The 16,631-nt window shown below is 42.4% G+C and overlaps 1 protein-coding gene across 1 annotated transcript in view; it reads right to left on the reverse strand.

Moving 5' to 3' along the window:
• LOC121553288 (adhesion G protein-coupled receptor A2-like) overlaps nt 1-16,631 on the reverse strand; it is a 122,405-nt gene that overhangs the window by 13,296 nt on the left and 92,478 nt on the right. The window lies entirely within an intron of this gene.

Consider the following 16,631-nt stretch of genomic DNA (forward strand, 5'->3'; position numbering starts at 1 on the left):
GTACAGTTTGTCTCGGCTCGGTTTGGCTCAGTAGTGTGAAAAGGCCTCTAGATTCTAATCTATATATTTTTATTTTTTTATTTTTTTTATTTCACCTTTATTTAACCAGGTAAACCAGTTGAGAACAAGTTCTCATTTACAACTGCGACCTGGCCAAGATAAAGCAAAGCAGTGCGATAAAAACAACAACACAGAGTTACATATGGGGTAAAACAAAACAAAGTCAAAAATACAACAGAAATACATATATATACAGTGTGTGCAAATGTAGCAAGTTATGGAGGTAAGGCAATAAATAGGCTATAGTGCAAAATAATTACAATTAGTATTAACACTGGAATGATAGATGTGCAAGAGATGATGTGCAAATAGAGATACTGGGGTACAAATGAGCAAAATAAATAACAATATAGGGATGAGGTAGTTGGGCGGGCTAATTTCAGATGGGCTGTGTACAGGTGCAGTGATCGGTAAGGTGCTCTGACAACTGATGCTTAAAGTTAGTGAGGGAGATAAGTGTCTCCAGCTTCAGAGATTTTTGCAATTTGTTCCAGTCATTGGCAGCAGAGAACTGGAAGGAATTGCGGCCAAAGGAGGTGTTGGCTTTGGGGATGACCAGTGAGATATACCTGCTGGAGCGCAGACTACGGGTGGGTGTTGCTATGGTGACCAATGAGCTAAGATAAGGCAGGGATTTGCCTAGCAGTGATCTACAGCTTGGCGACTTTCAAAGACTCATATCTTCACACTGTTTTAATTCCCTGAATCGACATTTCTCAATTACTTTGCCTCAATTACACTCTCTGTGAGGAAATAATGAAAATAATGAAACACTGAATGGTTAAATCTCTGCATTTCACTCACCACTCATTTCTGTTGGGGATTCCAGAGGGCTCTATATTCAATTCTGAACTATTGACTGAGATAAATGGCATCCTGTGTGGAGTGGTAGAATGGAGGGGGAGACGAGAGCTGTGAGAGAGAGGCCAAACTCCTGGGTGTTTCGCAGGGCTTTTAGCTAATCAAAAGGGGACCATCACGCTCTCCCAGAAGTTTGGTTGGTGCGTAAAACCCGTAAGTTCAGATAAGCAAAAGGTGTGATTGGTCTGCACTCAAAAAGATAAAGATTTTTATTTTTATTTTCACTGCATCAGGGATAGTGTACACATACATTTCCCTGATGCAGTGAAAATAATAACACATTTTTAAAATGAAGTCGATTAGGGTTGCAAAACCACCAGTAATTTACCAATGTTCAGTAATTTTGGTAATTAACAGGTAATCTATGGCAATCTATGGTAACTTTGGTAATTTATAGTTGAATAACTTTTTTTAAATGTGTTAATAATTTTTTCTTAATCTTTACAGCTGTGTTCAAGAGTTTCTAGTGGATAGACCATATGGTTAAAGAGAAAATAGCCTAATTAACGAAAAAAGCTCCAAATCAACAATGGCATAATTTTCAATTAACTCTGCAACTATTCCAACTATTGACATATGTGTACAAATATGAAGGATATTTCATGCTGAAACCCTCATATTAAACACGAACAGTATTCACTAAATTGATGGGTTGTATTTAGGATAATGTTTTACAGCTTGGTCTTTAAATGATTTATTTCAAAATCATCTTATTTTATTGTTTGATATATTTTACATGTTATGAAAATTCTGGCAGTTTACTGGTAAACTTACAAAGTTACCAGTATTATACTCTCCCTTTGCAACCCTAAGATAGATTAATTATTAGTTCCTCTTCCCTCGCTTAGCTTCCTTAGCCATGCCCAATAGACAATTATACCACACTGTACATCAGAAGGACTGATAAAGTGAGCGCTTTGTGTGAGTCCAATCCAGTGCAGTGATGTTGAAAAATCCTGTGATAGCATGGGCAACCCAGTGTTGCTACTGCTACTGCCTCAGTTGTCTCCAACACCACAGGCAGAAATAGAACACAGCTCTCTCTCCCTATAACAGCAGTGTTCCTTCCAAGGGACACAACCACAAAGTAGTGTATCAACTCTCCAGTCAGGCCCTAAATAGAAACCCTCTGAGCTTAATCCAATATCAGCCAGTCTGATGTCTCCATGCAAGCAGCTTGCTTGCCTTTCATTTCTAGGAAAGAGAAAACTGAGGAAAAGAAAGCATTTAAACATATTATGATAATAATGACATGATGATGACTTAAAAAATTGATGATGGCAAAGATGACAATTCGTTCATGGCAATAATGAAATAAAGTCATAAAGTCCATGTAAATGTAACTGCAGAGAAAGTGTGTGTGTGTGATTAAAGTGATAGTTCACGCAAATTACTAAATCACGTGTTGGTTTCCTTACCCTGTAAGCAGTCTATGGACAAGGTATGACAGCAATCCATTTCCCTGGATGCACAAAAAATGCTAATATCGGTCCCATGACTTGAATGGGATTTATGCCACAAATGCCAAAATGTTAGCATGTGGAAACAGTGCCAGGGAAACTAAGCCAAAGCATGGATTGCTGTCATACCTTGCTTACAGGGTAAGGAAACCAATGTGTCATTTTGTAACTTGGATGAACTATCCCTTTAAGACTAAGATCACATTATTAGTCATCTGTACAGATACCAGCAATCCTCCACTTGCCAACTCACTTCCTGTCAGATTTTACCCGTCAGACCGGGGATTTTAACAGGCAACCCTCTGGTTGCTGGCTCACCTCTCTAACCGCTTGGCTACCTACTGCCCCTGTGCTACCTGCCACCCCTGTGCTACCTGCCGTCCCTGTGCAAGTTTATGTGTGAGAGACTGAGACATGAATAGTGTGCAGAGAGGACAGTTCCATCATTGGTGAACAGGCCAACCAACACATACTTTACCATGGGAAATATATCTCCCCCTCTTCTCCTCTCTCAGCTCTTGCCCCCTCTCTCCCAGCTCTTTCCCTCTCTCGGTCTCTACTCTCCCAGCTCTCACCCCATATCCCACTCTCCCCTTCTCCTCCCTACTGCCTGAGCAAGGCAAACTCACCACTAAATAACAAAGTGGCAGCTAGATCATAAACTCTCCCATATCTGCTACACAGAGATCAACTGAGACCCAGATAAACAGATTGACAGTTTGTCCAGCTCCAGCAGTCAGCTTATGGGTGGATTGGTGATTTGATAGAAAACATTTTAGTAAGGTCGTCCTCACACTGAATAATAACCATGAGAGGGAGCTGGGAGCTTGGAGCGCTAGGTCGAGACAGGGGCACAACACAAAGCAATGACCTAAATCCACACATAACACTGCACTATTGTGAAGCTGTCTGCACCTAACGCTTCCCAAAGGCCTCATTAGCAACGTTTATGCTCTCACGCTGATATTGAACTATTTGTTTTCATAATGCCTGCTTACAAGACACTAAACTTTAAAAGCGTCCCCTCCACAACAACAAAGCAATATTCCAACGCTCTGGCAATGCTCAGGCATTTTACAAGAGGCTCAATGCCACAGAGTTGGTTTCCTACTTCCTCTTTCTCTAAGTAAGTGTGTGGGTGCTTCCAATCATAAATTCAGTTTAACAGCTACTGTATTCTTGCAAACAAATAAACATAGGAAACAGAATAAAGTTAACTTTGAGTATGGGGACCATAGTTAGCAAGCTCGCAGACGCTCTCTGTGTGCATAAACACACATGTACACCTTCAGCATTGCCGGGCGCGTTGTTGAATTCAGTCGCAACCGACTGAAACCTGAAACCTGGCACAGTGGACACGATTCAGTGCTGCAAAAAAAGGGAAGACAAAGTATGCAATTATAGCCTCATAACTGGACAGTGGGTCCTTAGATTTTCTAAACTTTATGTTTTGTTATAGCCTATTTCTTTTCTAAGCCTATTTTTAATTTAATTCAATGTTTTATGTCATTCATATGCCGGTATAGGCTATTAACCCACACAGGCAGTCGGCCTACAAGATGTCCATTTATTGTTTCACATTTTGTTTTGTTTCTGAAAAATGATAGGCTACTGTTCAATAGGCCTTAGTGAGGTTTCAAAGCTACCGGTAATTTACCAAAGTTACTGGAAAATTCATTAATTTTGGTAATTCATTGTAATTATGGTAAACATTTTTCACAAAAGCATGTGCAAGGTGTCAATTTAGGCTCTTGTTTCAAATGTGTTTCTACAAAACATTAGGCTACTGTTCAATAGTCCTAAATATTCAATAAATAAATGAATAAATGTTGAAGCAAAATGTCCTTGTTCAATAAATGTTCAAGAGAAAACTGTATTGTGAAAATGTTTTCACAATAAAGGTGAATGCACATTCAATAGCAGTGTGTGCATGCATTGGGTTATTGAGCTTGTTTTGGCTGATTTCATTGGGCTACAGATGAAAAACAATTGGCTTCCCTTCCATTTTGGACGTACTTTTTATTGACACAGAAAAGCTAATCCATGCATATATTTTCTCCAGAATGGATTATAGCAACGCTGTACTTGGGGGCCTGCATGCAAATTCAATTCATAAACTACAGCTCATCCAAAACAGTGCCGCAAAAATTCTGACACAAACAAAGAAGTCTGCCCACATCACCCCTATCCTTGCTGATCTCTATTGGCTACCTGTTCCTCAAAAAATAAATTAATTTATCCTCCTCATCTACAAAGCCCTAAATGGCATCAGACCCGCCTACCCGCCTACCTGTCAGACCTACTCTCCCCCTATGAACCTCCACGCAACCTACGTTCAAGCGACGACAAACTCCTCCATGACCCCAGGACCAGGCGTGCACAATGGGAGACCGTGCCTTTTCTTCCAACGCACCATGCCCATGGAACTTCGTTCCAGATAATGTCAGGGCTGTTCAGACTGTTGGAGCTTTTAAAGCAGGCCTTCAAACTAATCTCTATCAGCTGGCCTACCCTTCCTACTAGACTTTGATAGTTGCTTCATGATATGGTTAGGTATATTTGTTTAGCTTTTTAAACTATTTTCTATTTTAAATGTTATTTTATGCACTTTGAGATTATTCTTGTATAATGAAAAGGGCTTCACGAATGTAATACATTATTACATTATTATTTTATTGTACTGATCAACAACTTTTGCATAGAAGAAGCACATTTCTTATTTTATAAAAGTGTGTGCTGTCTTTTTAAGACCTAATGACAGTGTTGCCAACTTAGCGACTTTGTCGCTATATTCAGCGATTATTCAGACCCCTCTAGCGACACATTTTCAAAAAAGCGACTAGCGACAAATCTAGCGACTTTTTCTGGTGTTATTGGAGACTTTTGGAGACTCTGACGTGAAAGCACATATCGTTCTTACTCTTCTCAACGAGCAGCGGGTGCTGCCGTGGGCCCCACCCCCGTCCCAAAGCACTCACAGGCGGCCCAGTCCTTGCGCAGCAGTCCCTCCCAGCTGCAGTCAGAGCAGGAGATGTTCACCCCTCCGCGTCCAGACTGCAAATGAATCGCGCATGCGGGAAGCCGCCGCTGGCTGATCCCGGCCTGGCTTACATTCAGGGTGGGATGTAAATGTAAAACATTTTTAAAAAACAAGAATCGACAGAAGAAAGTTCATTTGTAGTTCTAAACATATTTAGGGTGTTTTTTACTCACTTTTTGTCTCTCCCACGACGTTATTCCTCTCTCCTACAGCTTCCATCACAATTACATGCACATGGCCAATTATGCAAATTAGGTGATGACGTAATTTAGCGACTTCTAGCGACTTTTAGGACAGCCAATAGCTACTTTCCTTACTGAGGAGTTGGCAACACTGCCTAATGACATCATTCACACACACAGTGAGAGAGACAGGAGAGACATGACTGAGGCGAGGGAGACGAAGTGAATTAATAACGTTTTTGGCAATGACTGTATGGTTTTTGGTAACAATCAGCTTTGAAATCTGAACATGTTGTGTTATGGTGTGCATATTAGCACAAACTAAGTACTAGGGTTTTGAATTGAAGTTAGCTAGCTTCAGCTGTAATGCCAGGCGTCCACGACACAACTTTCAAAATCCTAACATCGCTGAACCTCTCAACAACCGTCTTTCCTGTAGATTTGTGTCTTGCCAATGTAGTGTTGCCCACACTAAACTTTGTAGCCAATACATTTTGAACTGTATAACATTGCCTGTGCACTTTAGAGCTGTAACGATTTGACACTTTGGCTTTGGTTAAAGGCAAGTACAAAAGCATACTAGTAGTAGTCATTGTTCCTGCTCGAGAGTCTACACATTCTGGGTGATGCGATACTGGCTTCTTCTTTGGCGAGCTGTTATTGGTGATCGCTGTTTTCAAAACCTGCCGTTGCACATCTCAAACTACAAGAGCATTGCAGATTTTGTGCTGATAAAGTCAAAACATGTTTGATAATATCAGGACGTCTGGGACAGCTCAAAGACGGGATCGGTAGCCCTTAGATTACGTCTCTGACCTGCTCACATTAAATGAGCATCAGTGATAGTCGCGCACCGCGAGTAGGCAACGACATTGGGATTTTGTCTCTGATTTCTCAAAAACTTGCCGGGGACAAATAAATCGGGCAGTGTATGCCTGGCTTAAGTGGAGCAGACACGGAGCAGGCACGGTGCCCTCGTGCTATACGAGGACATAGGCTGCGCTGATTGACAGGCTTGATCCTTTCACAATCAGTAGACAACGTGAGACACATTTGATAGAAGTACCGAAAGTAACCAAAATTCTAGTACCAAACAATTTTTCATGTTCTAGTATTGAAAAAGTACCAACGTTTTGGTATACTGTGCAACACTATAACACACACACACTACTGCAGGGCTATGTGAAGGACTCTTGCGCAGTGATGATAACACTTTAATAGAGAAGGCTAAATCTGGGTATGGATGGTCGGAGAGTGATTTGGGAATGAATAAAATATCCTTCCTCCAGCACCATCCATAACAGGAGATGCAGCTATTCTTTTAGAGAAATGTTGTTCTACCTCGCCTCTTTAACCATTCCATCCAGTATAATGACCCCAGTTAGCTTTACTTCATCCACTACAGACCATCACAGTCATGTGTAAGAAGGGCTATAAAATCCTCCTATAAATGGCATGACCATGGGCTATAGAGCCCAGGTAAGAACACGATTCATACAAGGACCTTCTGATTGAAAAATCTGTTTTGTATATTTCTTCGCATGGTGTAGATCGATAAAACACTTTGTGACAGTATAACCCTACCAAAGCTTTTATGTGCAAAAATTGCTCTCTGACTTTGCCACTATCTACAGTACTGTCTATGTAATGCCATCAACTAACCTACTATCCCTCTGACAATCAGAATGTCTATTCCCTCTGGCCAGCTCAGAACATTCTTTCATGTGCTGGTTTAACCTCACTGTCTACCAATTAACTGATGAACTGGAAAGTACTAAGACAATTAACTCTCGTCTCCATGGCTACTGATGCCTGCGGAGAACACAGTGCCAGGAAAAGTCTGTGAAGAAAAATCAAGGGTTGAGGAGAAAGAGAAAGTTAGAAATGGGAGAAATTCAAAAAGGTGAAAATGACTGGAGAGGGAAAGAATGTGGGTGGGAGAAAATAAGAAGATGGGGAGCAGGGTGAGAAAGAGAGAAAGACAGAGACAGAGACAGAGACAGAGACAGAGACAGAGACAGAGACAGAGACAGAGACAGAGACAGAGATAGAGATAGATAGATAGATAGATAGATAGATAGATAGATAGATAGATAGATAGATAGATAGATAGCTATATAGATACAGTGAGGGAAAAAAGTATTTGATCCCCTGCTGATTGTGTACGTTTGCCCACTGACAAAGAACAGATCAGTCTATAATTTTAATGGTAGGTTTATTTGAACAGTGAGAGACAGAATAACAACAAAAAAATCCAGAAAAACGCATGTGAAAAATTATATAAATTGATTTGCATTTTAATCAGGGAAATAAGTATTTAACCCCCTCTCAATCAGAAAGATTTCTGGCTCCCAGGTGTCTTTTATACAGGTAACGAGCTGAGATTAGGAGCACACTCTTAAAGGGAGTGCTCCTAATCTCAGTTTGTTACCTGTATAAAAGACACCTGTCCACAGAAGCAATCAATCAATCAGATTACAAACTCTCCACCATGGCCAAGACCAAAGAGCTCTCCAAGGATGTCAGGGACAAGATTGTAAACCTACACAAGGCTGGAATGGGCTACAAGACCATCGCCAAGCAGCTTGGTGAGAAGGTGACAACAGCTGGTGTGATTATTTGCAAATGGAAGAAACACAAAAGACTGTCAATCTCCCTCGGCCTGGGGCTCCATGCAAGATCTCACCTCGTGGAGTTGCAATGATCAAGAGAACGGTGAGGAATCAGCCCAGAACTACACGGGAGGATCTTGTCAATGATCTCAAGGCAGCTGGGACCATAGTCACCAAGAAAACAATTGGTAACACACTACGCCGTGAAGGACTGAAATCCTGCAGCGCCCGCAAGGTCCCCCTTCTCAAAAAAGCACATATACAGGGCCGTCTGAAATTTGCCAATGAACATCTGAATGATTCAGAGGAGAACTGGGTGAAAGTGTTGTGGTCAGATGAGACCAAAATCGAGCTCTTTGGCATCAACTCAACTCGCCGTGTTTGGAGGAGGAGGAGGAATGCTGCCTATGACCCCAAGAACACCATCCCCACCGTCAAACATGGAGGTGGAAACATTATCCTTTGGGGGTGTTTTTCTGCTAAGGGGACAGGACAACTTCACCGCATCAAAGGGATGATGGACAGGGCCATGTACCGTCAAATCTTGGGTGAGAACCTCCTTCCCTCAACCAGTGCATTGAAAATGGGTCGTGGATGGGTATTCCAGCATGACAATGACCCAAAACACACAGCCAAGGCAACAAAGGAGTGGCTCAAGAAGAAGCACATTAAGGTCCTGGAGTGGCCTAGCCAGTCTCCAGACCTTAATCCCATAGAAAATCTGTGGAGGGAGCTGAAGGTTCGAGTTGCCAAACGTCAGCCTCGAAACCTTAATGACTTGGAGAAGATCTGCAAAGAGGAGTGGGACAAAATCCCTCCTGAGATGTGTGCAAACCTGGTGGCCAACTACAAGAAATGTCTGACCTCTGTGATTGCCAACAAGGGTTTTGCCACCAAGTACTAAGTCATGTTTTGCAGAGGGGTCAAATACTTATTTCCCTCATTAAAATGCTAATCAATTCATAAGATTTTTTACATGCATTTTTCTGGATTTCTTTGTTGTTATTCTGTCTCTCACTGTTGAAATAAACCTAACATTAAAATTATAGACTGATCATGTCTTTGTCAGTGGGCAAACGTACAAAATCAGCAGGGGATGAAATACTTTTTTCCCTCACTGTAGGCAGGCAGGCAGGCAGGCAGGCAGGCAGCAGGTAGGTAGGTAGGTAGGTAGGTAGAAAGAGAGAGAGGAGAGAGAGGAGAGAGAGAAAGAAAGAGAGAGAGAGATGAGAGAGAGAGAGAGGAGAGAAAGAGAGAGGGGAGAGAGAGAAAAATAAATAAAGTGTGCAGAGAGAGAGAGCAAAGAGAGAGAGAAAGACAAGGCAGAGCTATTCCTCTCTGTTCCCTGTCTGCAGCTAATGTTTTTCCCAGGTCTTTCATTCCATGGCAGATTAGGGTGATTAAAAATGGAGGATATTAAGAACGATACCTCCGAAGCTAGCTGCAAGGCTTTCAATTGTTTGATTAATGGGGCATGATTCACACGCTGGTCCCATGTCCGCAACTAGCATCAGTTACTGGGAGTTTAGCCTGGCAACAATACTCAGTCTACAGCAGCCTGGGCTATATATACAGTGGGGAGAACAAGTATTTGATACACTGCCGATTTTGCAGGTTTTCCTACTTACAAAGCATGTAGAGGTCTGTAATTTTTATCATAGGTACACTTCAACTGTGAGAGACGGAATCTAAAACAATAATCCAGAAAATCACATTGTATGATTTTTAAGTAATTAATTTGCATTTTATTGCATGACATAAGTATTTGATACATCAGAAAAGCAGAACTTAATATTTGGTACAGTAACCTTTATTTGCAATTACAGAGATCATACCTTTCCTGTAGGTCTTGACCAGGTTTGCACACACTGCAGCAGGGATTTTGGCCCACTCCTCCATACAGACCTTCTCCAGATCCTTCAGGTTTCGGGGCTGTCGCTGGGCAATACGGACTTTCAGCTCCCTCCAAAGATTTTCTATTGGGTTCAGGTCTGGAGACTGGCTAGGTCACTCAAAATCTCAGCCCAGAACTAGGTTTTCACTCAAAATCTCACGATACATGGCCCCATTCATTCTTTCCTTTACACGGATCAGCCGTCCTGGTCCCTTTGCAGAAAAACAACCCCAAAGCATGATGTTTCCACCCCCATGCTTCACATTAGGTATGGTGTTCTTTGGATGCAACTCAGCATTCTTTGTCCTCCAAACACGACGACTTGAGTTTTTACCAAAAAGTTCTATTTTGGTTTCATCTGACCATATGACATTCTCCCAATCCTCTTCTGGATCATCCAAATGCACTCTAGCAAACTTCAGACTGGCCTGGACATGTACTGGCTTAAGCAGGGGGACACGTCTGGCACTGCAGGATTTGAGTCCCTGGCGGCGTAGTGTGTTACTGATGGTAGGCTTTGTTACTTTGGTCCCAGCTCTCTGCAGGTCATTCACTAGGTCCCCCGTGTGGTTCTGGGATTTTTGCTCACCGTTCTTGTGATCATTTTGACCCCACGGGGTGAGATCTTGCGTGGAGCCCCAGATCGAGGGAGATTATCAGTGGTCTTGTATGTCTTCCATTTCCTAATAATTGCTCCCACAGTTGATTTCTTCAAACCAAGCTGCTTACCTATTGCAGATTCAGTCTTCCCAGCCTGGTGCAGGTCTACAATTTTGTTTCTGGTGTCCTTTGACAGCTCTTTGGTCTTGGCCATAGTGGAGTTTGGAGTGTGACTGTTTGAGGTTGTGGACAGGTGTCTTTTATACTGATAACAAGTTCAAACAGGTGCCATTAATACAGGTAACGAGTGGAGGACAGAGGAGCCTCTTAAAGAAGAAGTTACAGGTCTGTGAGAGCCAGAAATCTTGCTTGTTTGTAGGTGACCAAGTACTTATTTTCCACCATAATTTGCAAATAAATTCATTAAAAATCCTACAATGTGATTTTCTGGAGAGAAAAAAATCTCAATTGGTCTGTCATAGTTGACGTGTACCTATGATGAAAATTACAGGCCTCTCTCATCTTTTTAAGTGGGAGAACTGTAATCAATACTCACAGGATTATCTCTAAAGAGTACCGTTGTGTTGTTGGCTTGCTGATCATATGTTGTAAGTTTTATATCATTTTGTCTTTTCAGATTTCACGTCCTTTTGTCCTAAATATTGACAGAATGATTTTATTTTTATCCAAGTTATTATACTCATACAGTGCAGGTTAAGTCATTTTAGAATTGTTGTTCTCTTTTTATTTTGCTGCCAAATTGTCTTCTTAAAACCTGTGTCCTTGTAGTGTTACTTGTACATGGGGCGGCAGGTAGCTTAGTGGTTAAGAGCGTTGTGCCAGTAACCGAAAGGTCGCTGGTTCTAATCGCCGAGCCGACTAGGTGAAAAATCTGTAGATGTGCCCTTGAGCAAGGCACTTAACCCTAATTGCTCCTGTAAGTTGCTCTGGATAAGAGTGTCTGCTAAATGACTAAAATGTAAATGTAAAATGTAAGGGTAACAAAACATGTCTGCAGCATTGAAGGTCCCCAAGAACACAGTGGCCTCCATCATTCTTAAATGGAAGAAGTTTGGAACCACCAAGTCTCTTCCCAGAGCTGGCCGACCGGCCAAACTGAGCAATCGGGGGAGAAGGGTCTTGGTCAGAGAGGTGTGCAAAGCTGTCATTAACGCAAAGTGTAGCTATTTGAAGAATCTCAAATATAAAATATATTTTGATTTGTTTAACAATTCTTTGGTTACTAAATGATTCCATATGTGTTATTTCATAGTTTTGATGTCTTCACTATTATTCTACAATGTAGAAAATAGTAAAAATAAAGAAAAACCCTTGAATGAGTAGGTGTTCTAAAACTTTTGACCGGTAGTGTACATACACATACACACACACACAACATTAGCATTCAGGGACCTTTATTTTGGTCCTAAAATCTGAATGAAATATGGAAATGGAAGATCTTATCATTCTGTGCCTGTGAGCGGAGTTGTAATGATACATATAGTATACACACACACACATGCATACCACACATGCACACCTGTGCACACACACAAAATCACACACGCACACACAAACACAAATACACTTTTCCCAGCATCAGCCTTACCGTAGTAGACAGTTTCTACATCACACCCCAAATATCCTCAGTGACAGCAAGACTACGTAATATATCCTGAATGTTTACACTGGCACATTGTGTAGCATGGCACCCTCTGAAGAATGTTAAGTTCAAATAACACATTGGGGGGTTTAAGCTTCATGATAAACACTATGTGTTTAGACTTTTCCTCTCTAATGGGCTATCATACAGGGCTACACACACACACACCGCACACGCACACACACACACAAACACTACTCAGAGGACGATATTTAAAGGTTAACTCCATCAACAAAAAGAGCATAATGACTACAAATATGGCCTCATGTCATTGACATGGACCTGGCTCCTGGCATGGTGGAGAGGCCAGATCATTACTAATCTCTGATCCTTCATTTAATGAGAGCACCAGGGCCAGAACGTCCCCCCTCTCTCTAATTCCCGGCTTGTCTGTCGACACACTTGATGATATAGAAGCAGAGTGGAGGTGAGGTTCAGACTGGGCTGAGAGTGGTGTTTTTGGTTTCAACAGTCTGCGGTGGAAACCAACGCAGTTCCTCAGTTCCAGCTTGCCTTTCTCGCGCTGCTGGGAAAGCTTGACTGAACCAGTGGCTGCCAAGAGCAACATTACCATATAGGTTCCACTTGGAGGGAGAAAATGGCATAATTTATATTTGCAAGGGAAAGCCTTGGCTAATTGCAAGGCCTAATCAGAATGAGAATGAGACAAAATCCATCACATTCCGCTCTGGGACACAGTGGTTGGAAAAGGATAATTGGGAGTGTTTGTGCACGGATGTGTGCGATTGCCTGTCAGTGCATGCGAGCATGGTTAGCGAGATGCAGTGATGTCAGTGATGTATGTGTTTGTATGTGTGTACTGCACAACGTACATGTATGTGTGTGTGTGTGTGAGTACTGCACTGCACAACTGAAATGCATGAGTGCACGTGCATGTGTGTACTACTGAGTATGTCTGTGCGACAGCGAGCGAGAGCGATTAGCTCTCCCCTCACGTTTGTGTGTGTGTGTTCCTGGAGAGTGTGTGTGTGTGTGTGTGTGTGTGTGTCTCTGCAGCTGCGTGTATGCATGAGTGCATGTGTGTGCGCATGTTGCTAGAGTGTGTTCCTGAAGTGTGTGTGTGTTGCTGTGAGGGGTCAGAGGGCTCGGCTAACACTGATGAACGTCACAAAACACCCTCCCCAGAGCCACTTAATGGAGTTAGATTGCATAAGGAGTGCCTGTCATGCCAAATAGTGTCCACTTGACAAAAAGTGTTCCCACCTGTGTCACAATGGGATTCGATAAGGTATTAGCGTCCGTTGGTAGGGCCGTTGCTAAAACTTGCCAAATTCTGCCCAGCTACGTAATGAAAGAAAGAAATCGATAGCGTTCGTTACTATGCTGGTTGCTATGTTCTGATTGTTCTGAAGCATGCAGAGAGAGAGAGAGTCGCCTGGAAATGGAGGTGCGTGCAGTCAAAAGACTGGGGAAAATGCGATCGAAGTTACAGGTTATTTACGCTATTTAAGATAGTCCGAGGGGGCAGGATGGGGACAGGGGAAGCAGGTAGCTGACTAGTGATGGCTATTCAGCAGCCTGATGGTCTGGGGGTAGAAGCTATTGGCCAGTCTGTTAGTTTTAGACATGATGCTCCTGTACTGCCCGCGTCTGAGTGATGGAAGCGGGGAGAACAGGCAGTGGCTCGGGTGGCTGAGGTCCCTGATCATCTTCTTGGCCTTCCTGCGACACCTGGTGTTGTAGGTGTCCTGGAGGACAGGCAGTGTGCACCCACTGCTCCAACAAACGCCCCATAATATCTGGCCCTGTGCCCTCCCTAAATCGTGGCATTGAACATTTCAGCAGACTTTTAGCCTTCCATAACTGGCTACGTGACTATTGCAGCTCTGTGGGTGTAACAATTATTGACAATTTTGATACCTTCTGGAAACAAAGCTCGTTTTATAAGGAAGATGGGATACACCCAAATCATTTGGGTTCCTGGATCCTTTCACAGCATTTTAAGGCTGCGTTGAGACCATGACTTATCAATGACCCAAGCCCAGCTCAGTTAATCCCTACCATTGTGTCGCTGAGTTGTCATAATGCTTCAGGAAATGTACATTATCCCAGGGGCATTCGAAGACAATGTAAGTAACCTAATTTATGTGCCTCTAACTGCCCTGAATGCCCCTGCTGATCCTACAGTAATCATGTGCTTATGAACCAGAGTTATACTGTTATCACTGAGGTGGTGTCCCTAGTAAGAAGTCCACTGTGGGCAGCTCATCCTGCACAAACATAAATAGCATGAGCATGTCTACTTTTGCTAAGCTTCCCAGTAAAGCAATGAAAACAATCAAGCATCCCAGAAAAGTGCTAAAAATAGCCCACGTTAACATATGTAGCTTAAGAAACAAGGTTCATGAAATCAATAATTTGCTAGTAAAAGATTACATTCATATTCTGAAAATCTCTGAAACTCACTTACATAATACCTTTGATGATACAGTGGTAGCAATACATGGTTATAACATCTACAGAAAAGACAGAAATGCCAATGGTGGAGGTGTTGACGTTTATATTCAGAACCACATTCCTGTAAAGCTTAGAGACATTCTCATGTTAAATACTGTTGAAGTAATATGGCTACAGGTTCATCTGCCTCACCTAAAGCCCAATCTTGTGGGACGCTGCTATAGACCACCAAGTGCTAATAGTCAGTATCTGGATAACATGTGTGAAATGCTTGATAATGTATTTGATATCAACAGAGAGGTATATTTTCTGGATGATTTAAATATTGACTGGCTTTCAGCAAGCTGCCCACTCAAGAAAAGGCTTCAAACTGTAACTTGTGCCTGCAACCTGGTTCAGGTTATCTGTCAACCTACCAGGGTAGTTACAAACAGCACAGGAATGAAATCATCAACATGTATTGATCCCATCTTTACTAATGTTGCAGAAATTTGCTTTAAAGCAGTATCCACATTCATCAAATGTAGTGATCACAATATAACAGCCATATCAAGGAAAACCAAAGTTCCAAAAGCTGGGCCTAAGAGGTCATACAATACATTTTGTAGTGATTCCTATGTTGTTGATGTAAATAATATTTGTTGGTCTGTGGTGTGTCATGAGGAGCAACCAGACGCTGTACTTGACTCAACGTGACCAAGACAAATGAGATGATTGTGGACTACAGGAAAAAAAAGAGGACTGAGCACGCCCCCATTCTCATCGACGGGGCTGTAGTGGAACAGGTTGAGAGCTTCAAGTTCGTTGGTGTCCACATCACCAACGAACTATCATGGTCCAAACACACCAAGACAGTCGTGAAGAGGGCACGACAAAGCCTATTCCCCCTCAGGAGACTGAAAAGATTTGGCATGGGTCCTCAGATCCTCAAAACGTTATACAGCTGCACCATCGAGAGCATCCTGACTGGTTGCATCACCGCCTGGTATGGCAACTGCTCAGCCTCCGACTGCAAGGCACTACAGAGGGTAGTGCGTACGGCCCAGTACATCACTGGGGCCAAGCTTCCTGCCATCCAGGACCTCTATACCAGGCGGTGTCAGAGGAAGGCCCTCAAAATTGTCAAAGACTCCAGCCACCCTAGTCATAGACTGTTCTCTCTGCTACCGCACGGCAAGCGGTACCGGAGCACCATGTCTAGGTCCAAAAGGCTTCTCAACAGCTTCTACCCCCAAGCCATAAGACTCCTGAACAGCTAATCATGGCTACCCAGACTATTTGCAATGCCCCCCCACCCCCACCCCATCTTTTTACGCTGCTGCTACTCTGTTAATTATTCATGCATAGTCAATTTAACTCTACCCACATGTACATATTACCTCACTACGTCAACTAGCCGGTGCCCCCGCACATTGACTCTGCACCGGTACCCCCCTGTATATAGCCTCCCTACTGTTATTTTATTTTACTTCTGCTCTTTTTTTCTCAACACTTTTTTGTTGTTGTTGTTTTATTGTACTTTTTATAAAAAAAATTAATGCATTGTTGGTTAAGGGCTGTAAGTAAGCATTTCACGGTAATGTCTACACCTGTTGTATTCGGCGCATGTGGCAAATAAAATGTTTATTTATTTTATTTATGAAATTGCTTATTCCAGTTACTAATAAGCATGTAGCCATTGAGAAAATGACTGTAAAAACTGTTAAATCCCCGTGGATTGATAAGGAATTGAAAAATTGTATGGTTGAGAGGGATGAGGCAAAAGGAAAGGCAAATAAGTCTGGCTGCACAACCGATTGGCAAAAGTACTGCAAATTGAGAAATCATGTGACTAAACCGAA

The sequence above is a fragment of the Coregonus clupeaformis genome, chromosome 37 (genome assembly GCF_020615455.1).
Source record: "Coregonus clupeaformis isolate EN_2021a chromosome 37, ASM2061545v1, whole genome shotgun sequence".
Taxonomy (NCBI): Eukaryota; Metazoa; Chordata; class Actinopteri; order Salmoniformes; family Salmonidae; genus Coregonus; species Coregonus clupeaformis.